This window comes from Genypterus blacodes, unplaced genomic scaffold, assembly GCF_046128005.1.
Source record: "Genypterus blacodes isolate CSIRO-AG114 ecotype Tasmania unplaced genomic scaffold, CSIRO-AGI_Gbla_v1 ptg000133l_1, whole genome shotgun sequence".
NCBI lineage: Eukaryota > Metazoa > Chordata > Actinopteri > Ophidiiformes > Ophidiidae > Genypterus > Genypterus blacodes.
In genome coordinates, this window is record NW_027466935.1 from 8,468,818 (window position 1) to 8,492,624 (window position 23,807).

The following is a 23,807-nucleotide window of genomic DNA, read 5'->3' on the forward strand; positions in this document are numbered from 1 at the left end:
CAGCCTTAGTTTGATTCTCATCTTCTTTATGGACACAGTTGTCTGAACTCTGAACATGTATTGTGTTTGGCTGTACCGAGCAGTTATGACAGGTGTTCTTGTTGTAGGCACTTGTCTCCACACAGCGTGCTTGTTGTGAGAATTAGTCACAGCAATGTTATTGGACTTGGAGTGTTCTGGCTGTCATGTGACCAATCAGAGATCATCCTCCCGCTCTCCTCCGGCTTGATTTAAGGGACAGATGGAAAAAAAAGCAGAGAGAACTTTGAGCTTGCGTTCCAAACTTTTCGGCCTGCAGAGACCACTGCTTAATCTCGGTTTATTTATTCGTGTTTAACTCCATCCAGGGAATTTGTCTTCAGCCAAACAGTCCAGGCAGAGAAGTTGGTTAATTGTTCTTTATCTGAGGCGGTTACTATGGACTCTCAGGCTGGATGAGAGCCAGCAACCTGGCCTCTCCCTTTGGTAGCAACGGCTGCTGACTTTTGGTGGCCGGCCCGTGTTTTTATTTTCCTACCATTGAAGGTTCTTAGTGTTCTTTAAGGTTTCGCAACCTTAATGTCCAGTCCGTCCACTTGCCAGCTTGTAACAGGAGGAGCTTTCACTCCCCTTTTCCTTTCTACTGAACAAAACTAGATTTACGCATTGGGACTCGGCAGCTTGTTTGCTAATGTTGAATGAGATAGTGAATCATCCAAATGAGCTGTGAACCGCTTTCCATCCCTGATACCAAACAGGTCCTCTGTGATAGAACGAGCCAAGTGCCAGCCTGCCCTGCTATCACTGTCGGTTAGCCTTGCATTAGATCAGATAGCCGATACTGGCAGCTCTTCACACAGGTTCTTTTTATCAATAACATTCTCTTTCATGGTGCAATTAGTGCAGTGACGCATGTTTATCAGTCGGATGTAGTTCATTTTTGAGAAAACAACAATAATGCAGATATCCGCATGATATCATTTAGTTGGCGATGAGGTTCCAATCTCTGTGGGGAGATGGCACTCCACGCTAATGATGCCGATGCGTATCGCCGTTCCTATGGGTAACACGCTCAACAAACTATTGCATAATGATCGCCACACATTCAGCAGACACAGAGCAACACGGGCCTCCCACAGGACTCCTCCTCCTCTGTACCATGTGTTGAACGCAAGACCAATATTGACCATAATTTAATGCCTGGTTTGGTCCCTCAACTCCTTGGAAAAATATCTGGGTTTCTTTGGCCCGCTAGACGTTCATCTCTCCTAGCCAGCCGCTCGTTTACTTTGGCTGCGCAGCGTTTCGTGCTGGGCAGGTAGCATACAGTCGGCATTTAAGAGCTCGCGAGCTGAAAGCAGCTGTGCATGGTTTTATATGGAGGGGGCGGGGAGGGGAAGGGGGGGCATTAGGACTGGACTAGATAGACTGGCGAACCAAAACAATGAGCTCAAAGTGGCTGAAATCTGCACGGAGCTGCGGAAAAGTGCGAGGATTCTCAGAGGGGTCGGTCAGAGTAAGCATTTTACTTCCCGGGGAGCCGTTTGATTTACTGGTGGTGTCAAAGGTCACGCCGCAAGAGTGCTGCACGATGACGCACTGCTGGACCCTGTGTGGTCAAGGAAATCATTCATTATCCACCAGAGACATTCAAATAAAACCACATACAAACAACGCACTTGTAAAATACTTACAATTACCATTTATTAGTAAATAGTTGATTGAAAATGTATTATTTACGTAATTCCACAAAACGAATAGGCCTAGTATACGGCAACTTCTCCTTTTTGACAAATTTTACCTCAACATTGGGGAAAAAAAGATAGATAGTCAAAAATGGCAATTGTGGAAGAAGACGTGCAGAAGAGAAAACAGATGAAACTCCCCAACATGTCACACCGGCTTAACTGCATGTCGTCTTTTAATATTCGGAGCTTGTTGCTTCCCCATCGTTTTCTGGAAACACTTAATGTTCTGTCCCATTCCAGTCTCATTTTAATAGTTTTTGATCCTTTTTTTTTTTAACAAGAACTAAAAACGAGAGTAAAAATGCAGCTTGTTTAGGCTTCTAGACAACTTTCAGGTAATTTTGACTTTATTATTTATTATTTAGCTGCAGTGTTTAGTTAAAGTCACATTGGTAAGTTTGTCACTATTTTAGTTCACTAAGTCGTTTAATGGACTTCTGTCACACCTCACCTGCTTTACCCTCATTCTGCTTTGAGAAAAGGTGCTGTGGCGCTGCTCTGCATGAATCTTTGCAGCTGGTTCTGACTGGCACCGGAGTGGAGCTCGGGCCAAAACACACACGCACATAAATAAATATTAAAAGTGCTCGCAGGCGCACACTCATGCATGCACACACTATATATGCAAAGTCACAAACGCCAGCTATGTGATGCATACAGCACACACACACACACACACACACACACACACACACACACACACACACACACACACACACACACACACGTCTAAACTCGGTCCAAGTCTCCTTACTCTGCTCGCCGCGCTCATATTTCACTAGTCACACACAGAGGGCCCACAGCAATCAACTTTAAATTAGAGAGAGAGCTGCTCCAAGAAGCGACGCTGCCTGCCAGGTCTGAGGCCAAACTCTGCTCGGTGTGTGCGTGAGCTAGTTTGTGTGTGTGTGTGTGTGTGTGTGTGTGTGTGAGAGAGAGATGGAGAGGCACAAAGAAAAAAAGCGAGCTCTTGATATTAAACCAACATTGAGGGGCCAGGAGTTGGGGGTGTATCGCCTTTCTGCTGCTGCTGCTGTTCGTACTTGTTGTGAAACACCAACAACTCTGCTTTCAGAACACAGAACCCTAGAAAAACAAGCAGACATTTAAGACGCTCGCATCCGCAAACATCCTGTATATGCTGTACATCGCGTGGAGGGAGTTACTTTCCACCAGCCGGCTTTGAACGTGGCGAAGGTTGCAAAGGCACTGCCGATGTCTCCCACCGCCGTGTGCCAGACCGAGATCGGGCGGATCCATCATCCTGTCAGCCCCGGAGCAGCTCACAGCCAAACAGATCTGTGCAGCAGCTGTATCTCATTGGAGATTTATTCCAACTGTAAACCTGATAAGCTGTAATTTTCATTTATTAATATATGCGGCGCAGATCTGGTGCTGGGTCTGTGATCTTGATGCGTTCCTCTCCAGGGACCTCAGCGATTCATCTCCAATGTAAACGCGGGGCGGAGTCCTGTTTCGTTGCCCTCAGCCGTGAGTTTCATGTGTAGGTCAAACGGCTGCAAGAGAGCGAGGGTTTGTGGCTTGTTTGCCGTGTTGCATTCTGGTCCATGGTGGCGGCTGCTTCCACTTCTTGCGCTTTGGTTCCCAGAAGTGTTTTCCTTGCTCTCCGCTTTGATTTATAGGTATCGACATCTCCCACAGATGTTTCTGCATGAAGATATGGGAAATATTTTGGTCTGCCCCTAATTTACCCACAATGGAAATATCTTCACTTAAAGTCACATCATCTGCATTTGACTCATTGATAATATAAAACAAAATCAAACTGGCCACCTAATGGACATAACACATTTATTTTTGTTTAAATTAGAGCTGCCATCACCTTCTAAACAGGATGAGCTATGAGGCCTCTTTAGTTTATTGTATTCACCGATGACCATCATGTGTTTGTTTGGATGATCCTGACACAGTATACACTCTATTATCCCCCATTCGCTTTCCACACACACACACACACACACACACACACACACACATCTGAGGTTAGACGAAATGACGCCATTTACTGTGTTGGTAGAGGAGACAGGACGACTAATGGCAGCAAAAGTGAGGTACTACAGGAGTAATAATATGTAATCATGACCTATGCCTGCTGTAAAGGAGGTTTGTCAGAGTGTTCCCAATGCGTCTCTGGCGTGATTTGAAGATTTTCATCCTCACACAGGAAATTAGATTTGAAGCGTAAATCTAATGATAGAAACATAATAGGAATGATTGTGGAAAAGCCATCAGTTTGCTCTTCTGGGTATTTAAAGGTTATACATGCTCTCTGGGAAGGGAACATGTGTGATACACTGAACCAGAGCAGCAACATGCGCACAAGATGGATTTGATCTTTGGCCAGAGAGATCAGTATTGTAATTCTCCATTTCACCATTTCCCCCATCGCAACCCTGTCTCTTTTAAAGTAGAGGATGTGGTTCTCCTCATGCATTTGTTTGTCATTTGATTGGACTGATTTGACCAAAATATCTGGAAAACCCAACCGAGATATTGACGAATACGTTCACAAACAGAAAATGAAAACAAAGCAAAGAATGCGGTTGAGTTGAGGGACCGCGCAAGCTTCCCGGCACTTGGGTTATAATCTGTTACGCCATCAACTCGCTGCGTGTTTTCACATTTATTAGCGAACCATTTATCGCAATTCTCTAGTAACGGTCATCTGGGGAGATTATTAGACCTTGGCGGTATGTTTGGACCTTGGCGGAGGAAAGAACGCAAATCCCAACTCATGGGTAATTTCTTGCCAAACCAGCATGAAGAATAGACTCACTTACCAGCATGAAGGCTGGCCGGTGTCGATTCCTACAGTGCAGGCATCCGTTACCCAGATCCGCCAATATTCTGTTGATAAACCCGATATGTGAAATTTAATGAGGTTAGAGAAGTTCTAGTTCATATGCGGTCCATCGATGCAGACTCAACCTGCCCTTTGCAGACACTGACAAAAGTAACATGTGTTCGCTCTCTCGCAGATGGAAATATTTTGCATATTTTGAACAAAGTATGCTGTCATCCTCTGTTAGATACTATGAACGACCTTGTGTAGCCATAAAGTTTCGAACGGTATCAGACATTTCCTGGCGTCGTATCCGATGAAATCTATCTCTGTATTAGAACGTGTTTGCAGGACATTTGCATGGTTATGTAAATGAGAGTAAAGGTCTTTGTCACCATGCAAAAGATATTTGCAAGCACACACACCTGTTTTTTTGTCGTGTGATTGATGGGAGGAGGGGAAGATGTCGCCCTCTTCCAGCTTCTCGCACAGGAAAGCAGTCTGTTATGTTTGTAGGCATGTGCAGAACAGCGTTTACAGCGTTAAACCCACTCTGGCTGCTGTCAAAGCTAACAAAGAGTAAAGAAATCCACAGTGGTGCATCACAATAAGGCTTATGAGGGTGAAACTTCCCTTACAGCACAGGAAGGACTGACAGGAAACAAGCTGAGATACCTGCAGTCGTGACGAAGAGCAGATAGAACGTAAAGAGCAGAGGAGCCCAGACCATTTGATGCATAACGGTCATTTTTGCAGTTGAAATAGCTGACGCGTGTGTTGTTTGGGGGGTCAACATACGGTTCAAGCGCTGCCTTCGCACCAGAATGATCTATTTTTACTGGACTGGTAATCTATAATTGATAAGCTGTCAATGATGTATGAGTCTGTCACAATGTAGTGAAGCGACTTTGGTGAAGCAAAAGTGTGAGTCTGCCTCAGTGTGTGTGTGTGTGTGGTGTAGTATTGTAGCTGGGATGACATAATTATGTTGGAATGTCTATGAAAGATAAGTATGAACCTGTCCCAGCCTTGAAGACACTATTGTCTCTTCTGTCACTTTCTCACTCCTCTCTTTAAGCTCCCTCCTTTGTCTCCTCTCCTCATCCACCTTTCTCCCTCTCTCTCTCTCGTTTCCTCAGCTCTCCTGCTCAATCGCGCCGCCTCCCTCCGTTCTTGCCGTTTGTTGTCTTCATGCAGCGTTAGCACTAAGTTGTATCTCTTAGCGGAGGATAAATGGATGGCATCGTAGCATGGTGATCGTATCTAACTTGGCAGACAGGTGACAGAAATGATTGAGAGCGGAGCCAGGACTATGTTAGTGCCGTTACCTTGGTTACATTCCCACCGCGTGCTGCACCTTTCAGAGCCGGTTTGGTGCTACACTCATGTGGGGAAATAAATCTGACACATATCAGATACCTGCCATCCTGACTCACCGACCATTAAATGAGTCTTTCCGTACACGGCTGTGTTGCAGCAATCACTGGCACACACGCTCCAACATGTGCTCTAACCCTTAGATACTCAGTCAGAGACACTCAGAGATGCTTCCAGAAGGCAACACATTGTCTAATAGTTTGTTGTTTTTTGTTGGCATCAGGAGTGAGAATGAAACTAGGTATGGAAGTGTCCCAATTATTAGACAATACTTGTGAAAAGCGGAAAATATCTGGTGCAAAGGCTGCATGAATACACATCTCAACACATGTCAGATGTTTTTAGCTCCGTGACTAACGCCGTATTTTTAGTGTCTTCGCTCCAAAGTCGAACGCCAAGTAAATGTGTGTGAACGCTACGACGTGCCGACCAGATCAAGCCGAGCCGGCACAGATCTGAGCGCCGATTGTGTGAATGCGTGTCGGTGATAAATGGCTGAATCGCACTCACACATCATCGGTCCAAACCTTGTTCATGGGCGACGTAAACATCTGCGCCTTCTCTGTTTAATCTAGTGACACTGTGTTTGTGTTGGATTTGTTCCAAGAACTGCACTGTATCTGCATTTAGCCTGACTCATACTGTACGTGCCTCACAATCTCACTATTGTTCTACGCTCTCATGCTCTATCACGCCACGGATTGATTTATGAAGGGGTGTTAGATTATTGATTTAAGTTACGTTAAGATTTGCCAAAGTTTTATGGATTAGTAAAGTAAGGAACCTGATCAGACCTGAAATGAATTGAAGTACAGATTACCTGAATGAGTCGTTAAGCCGATTCCATTTGTCTGACATCACTTTCTGTGTCCGGAGCTTAGACTTCACGGTGTCGACCTTGACGACGCAGCCGATCACAGCTGGTTTAGTATGGCGTGATGGTGGTTTACCATCTGCACGTTGTTGTTGCATGGATTCTTTTTTTCCGCTTATCTAAATGTTCTGCTGGAGACAGGTTTATAGCCGAGGTTAGGCTCGGGTGAGATGAGTCAAGTGGGCACTGTTGACGTCAGCACATTGGGAATCTTGGAAGAAAGTATTTTCTCTTTCAATCCCACAACCTACGCCTAAAAAAAACCTGATTTTCAATTTCAAAAAGTTATGACACCAAATTTTCAGCAATTCTCAATTCAGTAAACTTTAATTAAGTCTCTACTGATTTTCCTTTGGTATCTAAATCAATCAAAACTCTCGTCTTGATTGACAAATGAAAGAAAATATCAGTAAAAGTGCAAATTTGATTTCATTAAAGGTTTAAAAAGAAGACTTTTCATGTTCTATCAAGCTAATCTTCTGAAGTTACACACTGATCTGTGGAGCGTGTCTGCTCTGTGTCACTAATGGACTAAATGAACCTTTAATGTCTTGCAGCTATCATCCTGGTTTGAAGCCTCACGAGAAACGTTAGCTGCAGATCTCTCCGCCCTCTGCCTTTGATCCTCCACAGGCTTTTTAATCTGATTCCTGGATCACACAAGGAACACACACGCGCACAACACACGCACACACACACACACGCACACACCGGCACCGCGTGTCTCAAAATCAACAAACTTTGAAACCAAATAATGGTGGTGCAGTGTAAATCTGCCTCTTATCTCTTATCTGTGTTGGTATCTGGATAGGCCGTTTGTGAGCCAGATCTCAGGCTGCTGAGGGCTTTTCTCCAGAATTGTCACTCCGTCTTTGAAAGCAGCATCGTCAGATTTTGTGTTGGATTCTGCTGTCTAGACGGGAATGATATCTTTTGTAATTTTCTATTTTAATTGATATTTTTCACTCATAGAAGTAACCAAAGACTGCTGTGTTAGTTCCCACAGCGAGTGTTTGCTTGTCCTACAGCAAACAGTGGAGATGTTCATCTCAGCCTGACATGTTGGCTCTGTCTGCCCCGACTGAACAGCAGCACTGTAGACGCACCAGTGTATGGCGGAGTGTGTGCGTGTGTGTCTGTGTGTCTGCTGTTATTGCCTAATCTTTAAGCTTGATCCACTTTGTGAGAGCTGATGCAGAATCTGAACCTCAAGGGAGTTTAAACAGCAAAACAACTTGGTCAATGAAGTTATGAAGTTGTTGGAGATTCACAATAACTTGTCTGTTTGATATTTAGGTTCATATTCTGAAGCATATTAGGGGGGAAAAAAGGACCCTGTGTCAGGTCGAGGTGATGGATTTTGGCCCTGAGGTCACTGCCATGTGTGTTTTCATAGAATGTCAGGAGACATAGAGCAGTTGATTTGATGATGATATTCTGCCTCTACACTGCAGCTGTGGATAATGGATAACTTGTGTATTAAGTCAGAATATCAGTTTATCCAACGTTTACCTTCCCTACCCTCTTTTCCTCCTTCTATTCTCCCTTCTGTCCCCTGTCCTCTTCCTGCTCTTCCCTCCTTCCGCTTCATTCTCATCTTCATTTTCCATCCCATTCTCTCCCCGTGTCACCTCAGTTCAGTCTGCTACGAATTAACGTAAGCGATCCTGGGTGATGAGTGTCGGATCAGTCTCCGTCTCTGCAGCTGACTCATGTTTGCATTGTTCTGCATGTAGACTCGCACAAGGAGAGACTGTGGTAGTAAACACAAGTAATTACGGTTATTAATGTGACAGGACCTAACCATTAAGATAAAAAGACAACTGTCAGACCTTCCTAAGATATTATTGCTTTGTTTCCATTTGTTTTCCATTAGTCTGAAGTGCTTATTATTCTCTTTGGCTCCATCTGCAGTGCTAAACGCTTCCCACAGATCACCTGCAGGCGATATTATTTTCACATCTCTTAACCATTTTCCATTACTGCGCCGATCCCCACCGAGCCAACGCCGGGCGGACCGCCTGCTCTCCTCCCCATTAAACTCGCAGCTGATCCAAGCGGTGCCAAAATCCAGCCCGGAGCCATCAAACGTCTGGCCCGGGGTCTGGCTATGTTAACGTAGCGCCGCGCTGATAGGGACTGCAGGCATATTGTGTTATGTTAATCATACTGCCAGTGCCCTTGAGCAAGGCACTGGGCTGCAGACGTGGCGTTTGTCCCTGAGCTGCCCAATGCTTCTAATCATGGCGATACATTAAAAGCAGAGGACATGTTTCCATTCTGGGTTGGAGAAAGTTCACATAAAGCCAACGTGGACAGGATTAGTTCTCAAGATATACAGTATTTCCATAAAGTAAATATTATCACAGGATATGGGCTCTGCTACGCAGACAGGAGGCTCTACTGCATTCATACATCGACTTTCTTCAACCTAAACAGACCAATCATAGTATTTTGGTTGCGGACTTAAACTAAAGAGCGACCACTCAGACTAGAATTTCTCTCTCCACTACATCCTCTTAAATCTGTGTTTAGCAGGCAGACACACCATCTTTTTTCCAACTTTTTTACGAGTATTTGCTACATTACAGAAATGACCAAACCGAAATCTGATCTGTGGCTCTCTGCCTTTTTTTGGCGATGTAGTCAGACAGTAGTAATCAAGAAGGCATGGATAGAATTCAGCTCGTCTACAGCATCGCTCCCCCATCTCTTCTTCTCTTCTTTGCTTCATCTCTCTTTTTCTTCTTCCTTTTCCCCCCTCTCTTTCATTCCCTACCTCTCGCCCTCTCTCTCTCCACACGTCTTTACATCGTATCGGTTTCCCTCTTCACCTCTCTGCATGTTGGGACAGTCAGTCAGTCAGTCAGTTGTAATGGGGAAAGCATGGAGTTCCCAGCAGTGTGACTCATTGCGCTCGCGAACAGGGGTCGTGTGTATGTGTGTGCGTGGGTGGAATAGGGTGGTAGGGGGGCTGTGTGTGTGTGTGTGTGTGTGTGTGTGTGTGTGTGTGTGTGTGTGTGTGTGTGTGTGTGTGTGTGTGTGTGTGTGTGTGTGTGTGTGTGTGTGTGTGTGTGTGTGTGTGTGTGTGTGTGTGTGTGTGTGTGTGTGTGTGCGCGCCCTTATATGTTTGTGTAGTTTTTGTGTAAGGTGTGTGTGTTTGTCTCTGTGTTTCCAATGTTTTTCCTTCCTGGAGAACATATGGCGGCAGCTCTTTGCCGGCTGTGTTAAAGGTCATCTGCCGGTGAACGTTATACACAGACACACACACACACACACACACACACACACACACACACACACACACACGACAGGCTCACAGCCACTGTGGTTTATTCAGTGTAGTTTCATGTTGAGTTTTACAGTGTAGACACAAATGAAAGCTGTGAGAAGAATCCCAGTTAGCCCAGGTGGTTTGGCGCAAAACCCAGATACCTTTTTAATTGTGTTTTTGCATTGACACAGCACACAGTAAAATCTGCAGACAACATTGTCTTGGTTTGTGTGTGTGTGTGTGTGTGTGTGTGTGTGTTCATGCGCATGCATACATTTGTGCATTTTTCGGGGTTGCATAAAGCAGCAACCTTCAACTATCTGCTCCATGTCTTTATAATTGCTCCCAGCAGCAGCGTGGCGCCAGTCAACTGTACACGGGCGCACATACACACACTCTCTCTCTCTCCCTCAGACTTGCACAAACACACACACACACACATACATATAAACTCACCGCTCGCTCAGTAGATTGTGGCAGAGCAGAACTGGGCAGAGTTTGCTGGCTGGCCAACCTGCTGGCTTATTGACTTGGACAGAGTTTGCTACAGCTATCATCGACGGGCATACGTGTGTGTGTGTGTGTGTGTGTGTGTGTGTGTGTGTGTGTGTGTGTGTGTGTGTGTGTGTGTGTGTGTGTGTGTGTGTGTGTGTGTGTGTGTGTGTGTGTGTGTGTGTGTGTGTGTGTGTGTGTGTGTGTGTGTGTGTGCCCATGTGTGATCTGATACTTTCTGTTCCAGGCTTTGACGGCGAGCCATCAACTGACACATGGCTTGTGTATCACGGTTAGAATGAAACTCTGGCACGTTTTCATTCTCCGCTTGTGTTCCAGTCGTGGCTCTCCCCAAAAATATCAGCGCTCTGTTCAAAATCATAAACATGACGCCGCCGCTGTCGTAAACATCGCCTGCTTTATGGTTTACTATTCAGGGAAGAGATTATCCTCAGCTCCTGCCCGTTATGACTTCTTCTCTCTAGCTCTGCTCCGTCTCTTCCTCGTGTGTTCCTCTGTGCTCCGTCTCTCCGTCTCCTGGTTCTCCTGGTTCTCCTGGATTCTGATGTTGGCTTTGCTCTACCAGGCTCAGCATTGATCTGTGTATCTGCTCTGTGTGTATGCACACGCCCGTGGCCATGTGTATTGGTGTGCACGGCCTTTTTGGATAACAGAGAGCAGATGTGTGTGTGTGTGAGTGTGTATTTGTGTGGGTAGGAGGGTGGGAGGGTGTATGTTTAAAGAGCTTGTCATTGGCTCATACATAACAGATGTTTGTTGGGCCGTCATCTTGCAGTAGACTCTGCTCTGGATTTCTTATGAACCAATCATTAAAACTCTCACTACACACTGCAAATATGAACACACAAAAGCACACACACACACACACACACACACGCACTCACTCACACTGTGTCTATGTGATTCCTGAGAGTACTTCCTGGTATGCAGACAGATGTTTAGGTTAGTCTTCAGATGACTGGGAGTCTTAACTGGGACACGACTCGTATGGAATTTTCCAGCCCACAGTCCTAAAGTAACAGTGCTGAGGTTTATGGTGATACGCCGAAGCTGCCAGTGGAACACCAGTTGAATGCAGTCCAAACAGTTGAGCATTGTTGAATACGTTACACACAGTTAGTTAAAAGAGGTGTGAGCACGCCTACAGGCCATTGTGTTCGGTCCAAACCACAGTGGAACATTTAACAAGCAGACCAAAGCTTGTCAACTGAACGCTCATGGACTTGTTAAGGGATTATTTTTGGTCACTTTCTGATAAAGTTAGATATTCTACATTCCCTGGTCTGGGGTCGCTTCCTTGCTCTCTTTTTTTTGTCGGGTGGGGTTCGGTTTCCATGACCAAGAAGGAAAGTTCTCGCACTTACGGGAATGGTGACTGAAGTCGTTAAAGTAGAAGCAAAACCGACATTTTAGCATCGTCTTGACAGTTTATGATGAATCAGTGCTGTTTGGGGTCAGGGGCCGTTTATCAGGTTACAGTCAGACTCCGATTCAAAACTCTCTGCTCTTAGACTACGATTCAAAATGTTATAGTAAGTGTCAGGTCGAGTCAAACTCAGACACTTCAGGCCTAATTCAACCTTCGAACTTCAACACTGGTATCCAGACAAAAAATGGGGTAATCAGTTGTTTTCAGATTCCAAACAGAAAGCTACGTGTGATGTTAGAGTGGCAGAATGTTTGTTTATCTGGGTCTGGAGGGCTCCAATCGGTCAGATTAGACTAAAATCGTCTTCTTAAACATTCTTCTGGTCTCACTTAAACAAAGATGTATTCAGTTTCATCGAATTTGTGTCACGTTTGCCAATTCCAATCACAGTTTAAATCAAGTTAATCACTGAGGACAGATCCCATGTGTTCTATATCAGCTAAAAGACCGTCTGCCACAATCACAGACTGGTAGTGACTCGTGTGGGTTTTGTGCCTGGCAACCAGATCAACTTGTACTTATCTTGTTACAGTTAGTTTGCATCTGAGTCCAAATGACTTTGCTGTTTATTTGCGCAGGTTTTAAAACATTTAAAACAACGTTTCCACCTAATATTGAAATCGCTCTGAGGACTGTTTAGTGTTAAATGCTGAGTAGGATAGCGAGGCGTCCTCTCCTCTTTGCTTCTCCTGCAGGACGGCTTGAAAGGAACTGGGTTGGATCAACATCTCTGCTTATGTAAGTGGTTTTAAACAAAGGCTTTATGGAGCTAGTGCACAAGCAGGAGAGAAGCTGGCCATCGCACAGGAAAAAATTAAACCCGCATTTGACCGTGGGTCAGAGAATTACATCAGTGCTGGAGATCAAATCAAGGCCCTTTGTCTGTTTCAAGTCACAAGTTTAGTCCAGACTGTCTCTGAAGAAGTAGCTCTCTCATCTCTGATACTACATCGAAGCACCTGACAGAAGGCAGATTAGTCAGGTTTGTGTTTTGAATGGTGTGCTTCATGCTGTGTGTTCTCCTTTGCTGTGGAAAGGAGAATGTTCCATTTGATCTCATTTAAATAATTAAGAGTTCCTTAATAATTTGGTTGTGGTTTTGCTGTAATGGACAGAACATGCTGACCTCTTTCTCTCTTTCCACATTCACATTTTGGCTCGTGGTGGATTGGTTTTGTAATTCTGTACAGTAATACATCAGTTGCTTTGGGTTCAGTGTGCTTCCCATTTAAATAATAATGATAATATGATAGTTGTTACTTCCAGAAGAACACTTAATGCTTTCCTCGCTGCCAGAGAAAACACTTTTGAGTTTCCTGTGAGCTCAGGAGATTTGTCCACAGATTTGGCTACAATTGATGGCCACTCTTGAACTGGTTTGAGCTCCCTGATCTTCGATGCGAGTATGACCACGGCTCAGGACATCGAAACCTCTCCATGGTGAGCATCGACACAATGCCAAGATCCCTTCTAAAGCTGCATTCATGCCTCTGTGAAGGCATATGTACAAGGTTTCTGTGGACCTACGCAGCAAAGATTGTTTTGGATGTCATGAAGGTTGGAGGTTGGATCCGCTCCACCGTGCACATCTCCCACATTTCAACAACTCATCTCACTGCCTGGTAAAGCTGATTAGTTGACCAGGGTGAAGGTTTAGGTGCTCACCTTGGTTACAGTAATGCAGTTAAAGTTGAGTAGTAAAGCTTTCTTGTACGCTTCCTTTCTTGTTCTGAGAAAAATAGACCTCAGTTTGATGTTCATCACCCATTGGCATTCACCAAGCAGATTTCCATCGTCCATGCTTGAGTGCAAGATGGATCCCATTCCAAAGCTGGTACCAAGCATTGATGCCACCAAACGTTTGGAGATCCGTAGCATTGTCCTGCTCTGATAACTCCCCAATGAAACGCTTGTGTAACGTTAAAAAGTGAACCATCTTCTCTGTTCACAATTACTGTAAATATTTTCACTGTTTCTTCTCACACCAAAAACGACCTAAAGACCCAACAGCTACATCAACGCCTTCACGCCTTCATACCGCCACACAAAGACGCCTCATGACTAGTGGCTTTACACTAACACCCTTTCAGTTTCGCCACCGAATCACAACATTGATATACTGATTGACTGTTTGCGAGTCACGCCGCGTCGACTTGTGTCCTGTTGGAACCGTATATTTATCTCGTCTATCATCACCATGTGTGTTTGTGTGTGTTTTTAGTTCAGCCTACAAACCCATTATGTTTTTCAGCGTGTTTGTTTATAGGTGAGGTTGGCTTTAGTATTACAAGCTTGTATGCTAGCTGGATTGCGGTCGTCAGTCAACTAAGCGCGTGTGTGTGTGTGTGTGTGTGTGAATAGCTGGCATATGGTAGCCATCTTGCCCTGGCTGCTGAGCTGGAGGAAATTCCAGCGTTGTAGAGCTCGAGCCAAGATACTGCTGCCGCACACACACACACACAGCACAGTACAGGTTTGTGATGCCAAACACACACACACACCGACACACAGTAATATTATTTTGGAAAGGAGTTACAACTCATATGGAAAATTCAGTAATGGGCCCAAAACTGTTCCTCGTATTTTCTGATTGAACAAAATGACCTAAAATAATCACTCACTCGCTCATTCACTCTCTCTCTCTCCGCCTTTCTCACACACTTGCTGGTCAGGGGTCGGTTGAGTCCTATCTCTGTACACACATGGCAGCCATTACTTCGAAGTTAGCCTGGCAGCGCGGGCGAGGCTCAGGTTCTTTTCAGTCTGAGGCTTTGTATTAAGTGTTGGCCGGGTTGGGAGGACATTATGTGTTCTTATCTCTCACTCATCTGCTGTAGGTTCTGATAGGATCGGGTCCTTACTACTATGGCAGAGGTTCAACTGCATGGTGTACAAGCGGCGATTTGACTGGTGTGCCTGCAGCAGCCATTCTAGGAACAATTATGATTATGATTAGATGAGATGTTAGTTAGGGTCCAAATGATGTGTTGTGGTACTAAAGACTTGCTTATACCCCAACACTTAGACGGATATAGATCGCAGCATACAAGTGGACTTAGCATTTGCACATATGCACTCAAGTTTTTCTCCATTTCCTTCATGAATCCTTGCAAATACTTCTTCTTCTGCCCAAGCACTTTTCCATCTCTTCACCCTGACATTTAAACTCAGTTGGCCTTTGTCTTTTTCATCTTTTAAATTCAAGTTGTAAAAGTGCTCTTCACAATGCATGCCCTGACTCCTGACTCCAATGACTTTTTCCATTTAGTTTTTTTCTTGTGCTTTGGCATAGACGTGTGCCGACACAGCCAATGAAACGAGTGTCGTTGTGGCTCCGTGGTAGTGGAAAGTAAAATCTGACCTCAAAGTCTTTTGCTCCACTTTTCCTCCGTGGTTCCTTTTAGATTTTTTGAGTCCCTGTCGATCTTTCAGAGACCTGGAGACCTCACACCTTCTCCAACACCCTCACACCCTAGGACCTTTGTCAGAAACTTTTCAATGTAAGAAAAGAAAGCTTGGTTTTGACTTTATGCACCTGCTGCAGCCCTCTCATAAAATGAAGTGCTTGTATTTTGTGGGGGAATTCTGCTTCTTGTTCTGCTTATCGAAGAATGAACCGGAATGACCGACATATTTACAACACAAAGAATCACAAGACTTTTCAACTCAACTTTCATTCACGAGCTCTCCCTGTTGTTAAGGTTTCCATAGTTGCGTCTCTCAGTTGGCAGTGTTAGGAGTAATCCTTTGATTGATAGTTAAGTGGATTTCACACTTTCCCAAGTGCTGCATGTTCTGTGGAATCTAGCTGAAGTTATTATTGGGAAATCTTCCGTTCTTGCTTTCACTTCTTTAGAAATAATGAATCTGTTATCTTCCTCGGACACACAGATGATGGATAGATTTGTTTACTTTATCGACCCCGCCTCTTCCTTTTCAACAGTACTGAATAAGAATAACACTGGTCTCTCTCTCTCTCTCGCTCTCTCTCTCTCTCTCTTATGTAGTCCCTCTGATGTCCGTATACGTTTCCTCACTTATTGACTTAAAATGCAATTACCTGTGGCTGGGATCAGATTTTAGTATTGGTGAGTGCAGACTGGAAAGACTCGAGTTCTAATTGGTCTCCATAGCTTGATTGCCCATCAGACTAAAGTGTTTCCCCTCAGCTTGACAGGAGGAAGACCGGAGATTCTGGTCGTATTGACAGTTCTACTGTAATGAGGTCCTAATTAGATTTTCTACATTTAATTGGGCCAGTGGAACTTTCAGGTCAATAGGGCAAGTCGACTTCCACACCACTTTACACATATTGTATAGTTAAATATTGTGTTTTTGGTATCATAGAGGTGAAATTTCATTTAACCATATTGTTTTTGTGGAAACTAATATGTATGATATATAATACAACTTCTTTAGGACTCAAAACTCAAAGTTGAGGGCTTGTGACTTTCCTATCCTCACCTTGGGCTTGAATGCCAAAACGACCCACTTAATCAATTCTTCATCGATGTCTGCATCATTTCTGGAAAATTTTATATTTTCAATGAGTCACAGAAAGGGAAGTCAGCTGCTATCACTGGGGAAACAGCCAGAGAAAGAGATGAAGTGGTCGAACAGCAGACGACAGAGGAAGAAGGACTGACGGGCAGAGTATGATCTTTGGCAATGCTCCTGTAGAAGGAGTCAGAAGCTGTTTTCCGAGACACGTCTTATCTCCTGTCCTCACATGTTTAGCACACACACAAAGAGTTAAATTAAGACCTCAGATGTAGTATTTCTATTATTATTCAGTATTGGTCAGGCTGTAAAATAATGCAGTGTAGTTTAGCTTACACACATTCCAAAAACACAAAAGCAAGAACACACACAGATACACACTCAGAGGCTTCACATATGGAGATCAAACCCTACACACACATACACACACACTTCAGTGAGCAGCGTTGTTATCGCCTTGGAAAGGTCAGATGGACAGGCTATGCAGCAGGTTGCCGTAGTGACGGGGGTAAACACCAGAGCCATTGTCGTCTGCCTGTGTTAACATGGCACAAATTCTGGCTTGACCTCCCTATCTTGTTGGTTCAGTGCACGCTGAGTGCACATGCACACACAACAAAGACACACACTTAACTTACACCTACACACACACTTAAGCTCTGTTCTCTCTCACACACACACTTGCACACATTACTGCTTTGTACTTAAGTTCCTCTAATTCTCCCATCATTTCCTCTGTCCTGGGCTCCGCACGTCTCCACACACACCCAGTAAAATTCCGCATTAGTCTTAGTTAATCTTAAATTTATGACATAAGCTCTAATGACTTCTCATGATCATGACATCCTGTAATAATTTATCTTGTCACAGGACAGTGGGACGTGTGCGTGGCCGTGTTGGTGTGTGTCGGTGTGCGTTCTGCTTGTTTTCGAGCCGCTTTGACTCCAGCGGCTGCATTCCACGTCTGCGCGTCGTTTCTGTTTGCCCTGTATTTACGCGCCTGTCTTCTGCTGCATCCCCCCTCCTCCTCCTCACTCTTTCTTTTTCTCTTTCTCCCTCTTTCTGTCTCGCTCCCCTCCCTCGTTAAAGCCGCCTGAATGTGCAGCAGCATGCCAGAGTGTGAGTGACTCACCATGTGGGATTGTGCGACCACGGAGAGGACCGAGGAACACAAAGCCCGTGTGGATTAGGTTACTCATCGCACTTCACTTTGCCGCGAAGCCCGTTTAGTATCAACTCTGCATTTACTTTTATCTTGAAGAAAGAAACACTGTCAGCTCAGTCGCCTCTGATTTATTCTGCTTCTCCTCCGCCATTGTTTTGTCCTCCGTCAGGACACTGCCTCTGACCCCTCACCTCCATTTCACTGGTAGCCAAGAAGGAACGTTGGCAATCTAAGTAATTTCTTTTCTATCCTTTCAACCATTTCAGGTTTCTTTCTCTGGTTGAGTGAATCAGCCAGGTCCTTTCAATGTAGGTACAGTAAAGTTAAAAGTAACATCAAGGACGACCCAGTCACTGTGTGGGGGATGACGTTTAACTTCAAGTCGAACTTATCTTACTAACTAAATTCTTATTCTTATTCCAACTTCAGTTTGAAAGGCAGAACAGACGACGACATAACTGTGATAGAGTGAAAGAAGATGAAGAAGTGAGAGAAGAGACAGATAGAGAATACGATCCAAATGGGGCAATACATTGATTGATTGAAGGTCAAACAGAAAATTCTCAACAGTGGTGTGTGAGCGAGTGTGTGTGTGTATGTGTGTGTCTTCTTGTGTACATTTTTTAGTGTGCATCGCGGTGACAATAACCATGGCTACAGTTGCTTCCCCATTCTATTCTGGTTTATACTGGAAGGGTTACAGCAGAAAGGTGTCCAGTAGGGGTGAGTCACAGAGGGTCTTGGGCTCACACACAGACACACACACACTCACAGAATCTTTTGAAAGAAAGAGTGGTTGAAATCTGAGAGTCTCCTTGTGGTCCTCCGTCAACAGGGAAGGAAAGATGGAAAAGGAATAAAGATGAATAGAAACTTGAGATAGACGTCCATGCATACATTGTGCTTGTCACACTGGAGTGATTTAAACATGCATAGGTCCCAGGCGTGATCCATTGATCCGCTGTGATCCGTGAGGCAGCTGTCACACCATGAATCCCTGCTGGTCACATGGACGCGACTCTAATCTGCAACTGACACATCGCTTTAAGACCACAGAATTACACACAGACGCATTACATCATTATACCAAATGAAGCCGTTTCACTTTCAGTTCTTTATCTCTGTTTGAGGCTATTTTAGTGATTGCTTGAGTTGAAATTCCATTCCTAATTGCCCGTAGAGCAAGGCCGAACAGCGGTTGGTCCCTTCAGATCACTTTTGAGTACTTAAACTAAAAATACTCTTGGATTTTTGGACAATACTTAGCTTTTTGCAGGTTCTCTGCTTCACTTGTCGAGCATAGGCTTAGCTCCTAAGATGTTTGATCGGGATGACGCTGTGGCTACTTTCACACAGACCTCCAGCCACTGAGAAAAGTGGTTTGTGGTAATATCAGAAGTGTGTCATGGCCCTGTGGCTCTCTACCACAGGGAGTCATCGCATGAATGAGCTCTTTTGTCAATGAGCTCAGTCTCTACTGATTTGGCTGAATTGTGATCGGCAAAGTTGAAAAAAATTACACTACTACAGCAGGATTCCCATCCATGATTGTTTTGATTCTCAAAGACATCTAATGTACCACCAGGGGGCGCTTCAAGTCTCAGCAGTGGTAAACGTTCCACAGTTGGTAACCACTGCAGCAGAAACTTACTGGTTGGCGTTTCAGAAAGAAACACAGTTTTTAGATGAAATATGCGGCCTTTTGATGGTCCTGCCTCCACCGCGGCCAATCATAGCTCAGAATTTCGGGGTGGAACCTGGTGTGGTCAGTCCTGTCATGCCTTTGCGTTCACTAAGTACAGCCTTACACACTGTGGGACAGACTCGCCATGCGAACACAGTGGGAGCCATCATTCATGCCGGCGACACTCAAGTATGAGCAGGAACACGTCGCTGATGGACTGACAGGATTGATTTGCGCCCTCGCTCACAGGAAACGTTATTGTTCCCAAGTGTCAGAAAAAGGGAACCAGGAGCCTTTGTGTAAATGTTTAGCGGACCTTGGTAGGTATCACAAGGGGTAGTGAGCGGGAGAGAGAGAGAGAGTAGATGAAAACAAGACAGATAAGAGAGAGTGAAGGAAGTAGAGGTGGAAGACAAGCAGATAGTGATTAATGGAAGAGGAACAGTTTTGGAGTGAGGGGAAGGTGATCTGTAAAAAGCTCAAACAGGAAAGGGAAAGGAGGTAAGCCGTCACAAACCTTTACGTAAATGTGTTTGCTGAACCTTGAACGTCCGGGCATTGGAGGATTAGAAGCGGCCAAGGACTGGACGGGCAGCCGGGTGGAAGAAAAAGTGTGTCTCCAGAATAAGAGTATGTGAGAGACTGAACGCAGGAGGCGAGACATCGATAGAAAGCGTGTGGCGTGTCCTTGGGATCAAACTGGAGGTTATTGTCAGCAGCGTCTATAAGCAGTTTTCACTCTCAAACGATGAAATAGTCTTCGGCCATTTCATCTGAGGCATGCAAACACGTGTTTCCATTTAGTGATGTTTGATGCAATCAGCACAAGCTTCATTTGCATAGTGACATTTCTAATAACTGGCTTGTGAGTTATCCTTTGCAGTATAGTCGGCTAATGTAAAGAAACACTGGGTGTATATTGTGACGATAGGGAGAAACGGAGACGGAAGGAATGCAAGCAAGCAAAGGAGATGGAAGTCGGTGAGATTTGGTTTTGCTGAGTTTGCGGTGTTGCAGTGGTGAATGTGACACCGCCGTGCGAGATCACAAGACGCCCAATGGAATCACAGTTCACGTCTGCCGTACCGTGTCGGGTTTCCAGGACTATGTGTGCGCTTTCTATCGGCGTATGCCTCTCTCCTGCAAAATTCTGCTCATACGAGAAGAAGAAGAAGTCAAATAAATCTCCTGTCAATCACTCTCTTGTGCATATATTTGCATTCCTTTCGCTCCTTTTCCCGCCCAAACTCGCTACAATATGCCGTAGCGGCCCGGCGGTGGTGATTGAGGATAACGAGTGGTGGTGAAATGGGGCCGTGATGCTTCGCTGTGGTTAAGTCACTAAAACTATTTTTTCTTTAATTCTATGGCATTGAACTGGATTTGGGTCGTGGTGCACAGGCGTCTACAACAGGCAGAATCACTGGATAAACAATCCAATTACTACATTCAAGCCTGAACAACTTCTGGTGTCTTGAGTCATTTTTTATAGCTTTATATATATATTTATAACTTTTCATTGAATTTGTCTTAAATGTGTGACCTAATTTTTTTTAAAAAGCAAACAAGGAGTTGCCTAAAGTTTTGTCTGGGACTCGAGTGTTTTGAATGAAAGATTCAGGATAAAAAGTGTCGTGGACATTGTAATTAGTGGAAAAACCTGGAGCTGAGACGTTTGAGTCTAGTAAAAGTTAATTATGCAGTTAAATAAGTTTGGCAGTTTAAGAGAAGGGCACAAAATGTTTTTATGGCGTTGTTGTATTCCCCATCAGTTCGCAGTGTAATTCTCTAAAGTGATTGATAACCCATCGATTGATTGAGCAGTTTTGTTTGTCAGCGCCCCCAGATGCTCCTAGTTACCTCACACATTCTCCCCATTGCTTGTTCCCCACCATCACAACACGTCTATGTGCGAAGCCTAACAGCGTGTCCTCCTGATGATATGTTGATTATATCCACATAATCACAATTTCAAACAGATGATGTGTTTGGCTTGGGGGGTTTATTCTCACAGAGTCGGTCCTGACCAGACAGATTTTACCGAATCCAACAGGTATGCCAGTGAAATGTCCAGTGTAGAATTAAACGGTTTCAGTTGTTTGTTGATCATAAGGAGAGGAAGTGCGTGAGGAGAGTAATTGCAAGTGCAGAATGCTTGTATAAACCAATGGATTGTTTACAATCTTGAATAAATGAATTTATAACAGCAAAATCAGGGTCTGTTACTCAGTCTCAAAGTGATGAAGGTGTTTACACGACATTTAATAAAAAAAATTAGAAGAAGAGTAGAACTTTGATGGTTTCGCCACGTTCCATCCATCCCTGTTGCACAACTTATGCAGGTCCAGGCAGAAGGTTAAGCAAAGTAGCTTAGATGTTCCTCCTCTTGGCCTTGGCCTCCAGCTCTTCCTCCCCTGGGGACATCCCCAAACGTACAAGACATTATGAGTAGAATGGGAAACTGTGACCTCTGACCCCTAACTGAACACAGATATGAGTCAGCCCCTCACTTATCCTCCGCTTTGCATTTGTTTGCCGTTTGTTTGCTTCACAATGATCTGACATTGAAAGCATCGCTGAGACAGAAAGGGTGAAATAGAGACATCCCGCTCTCTTTCTTTAAAAGCTTCTCATTGAAAAGTTTGAGACCACTCATCGGCCCATTTCACATTCAATAGGAATAGCCTGAAGAATTGCTGTGTACTTAGACGTCTGTGTGATGCATAGCAACTCAAGTCCGCAGGTAGAAATGATGCGTGCATGCAGAGGCTAGTGAAACAGAATGTGCTGTGAGAACACGTACGTCTTCTAGTAGTTTACTCAAAGGTCTTCAGCATGGTAAAGTGAAAATCAATCAAATACGCAACATCATTTGCAAACATTGAACTCTTAATTCATTTTATTGTAAGTAATTACTTTGTGTGGCCTGTTGTATTGATTTTACTCAGTCTGCTTTTTGTGTTTTTTCCAGTTTGGATGGTTTGTTTTGTTGTGTTCGTTCCCAAACGTTGCTGATAGAGATTGAGATATCATTGGCGATGATGGTTAGCAGGTGCCAGGGTGATGACTGATGACACTCAGGGTGCTATAAACAGCTGCACGAGTGTGTGTGTGTGGGAAAGGATAGCTGGCTTTGCTGTCTTGCCAATATGACCTTAAAGTGAGTATGTGTGTCTGCTTTCTGGCCTGTGATAATATTTGGCTTATGTGCTACGTCGTGCTTCCAAGAACAGTTCTCCTCTACGAGCTGAACTGGGTCCAAGTTCAGAGAACCAAACACACTTGATTGAAGGAGTCCAACAATTGGAATTGGACATGTAGGATTCGTACATGTGTTAGCCATTTTGTAGTGATTGAGATTTATGAAGCGGAGCGAGGCAAAGCAGACAAGTTAGACCAGGAGAAATTATACAAAGGTACAAAGGGAGTTCCCAAATTACTTTCAAGGAATTCCAGGGAGCTCTTACTTGCCAAAGACCAAACTGCGCGTCTTTAACTGTAACGTTTGTCTTGCAGGTTCTGGACCTAAGGCCAGATTGTATGTGTTGATGGACGCCTCACTTATGTTGAACTTGTTTGCATGTTTGGAGATATCCTGACCCGCTGAGTTCCTTGGCATATGTGAAAGGTATAACAAAACTTAAAGAAGGAACAATAGCGCTGTTTCCCATCTCTAATTAGCTCCGGCCTGGTGTCCATTACATAACGCCGTCACTTCAGGGGCTCTGTAATTCACTTTACTTGTTGGCCGGAGGAAAAAAACCCCCGTCACACTGTTTAATGCCCTCCACAGGGTCACGTTTGGCTCTGGAATGTAATCCGCTGCTGTTTAAGCCTGCAATTATCTCAACTTTTTAAAATTGAGTTAATGTTTGTTTGTCTCAGAAGAACAAGTTACCGCAATCAGTCGGAATAACAACTTTCATATCCGGTGATACCAGCTAAGAAGTCAAAATAGCAGAGCTGCCAACTCAAAATAACAACTTTGCACGCCAACGTTTAGTCATTTTTCGCAGATTTGATTCGCCTCTGTGCTTGATCCTTTCGTTGTTGACCCCTCACCTCTGACCTGAGCTGGACAGAGGTGTAATGTAGAGCGTTGATAAGCTTATCATGAGGATCTCTCCCTTTCAGCTCTATAGAGAGAAGTGGTACCTGAGATAAAGGTGCATGTGTGTGTGAGAGAGAGAGAGAGAGACAATTTCACACAAACACACACCCACACACACACACACACATAAGGAAGTTTCCACCGTCGGCAATTAAGTTGTCGTGTTTGTGTGTGCTGAGTTATAAATTAAATGGGCCTGGAGGTGCATTAATCGCTGATGGAATAAGAAAACAGTAAAGTGTGTGTGTCTGTCTGTGTGTGTGTGTGTGTGTGTGTGTGTTTGTTCACCTTTGTCTATCTCTCTCTTTCACACACGTCTGCACACACACACACACAAAACAGCTGTCTGT

General features: G+C 44.4%; 1 protein-coding gene across 2 annotated transcripts in view; it reads left to right on the plus strand.

Moving 5' to 3' along the window:
• il11ra (interleukin 11 receptor subunit alpha) overlaps nt 1-23,807 on the plus strand; it is a 39,489-nt gene that overhangs the window by 2,612 nt on the left and 13,070 nt on the right. The window lies entirely within an intron of this gene.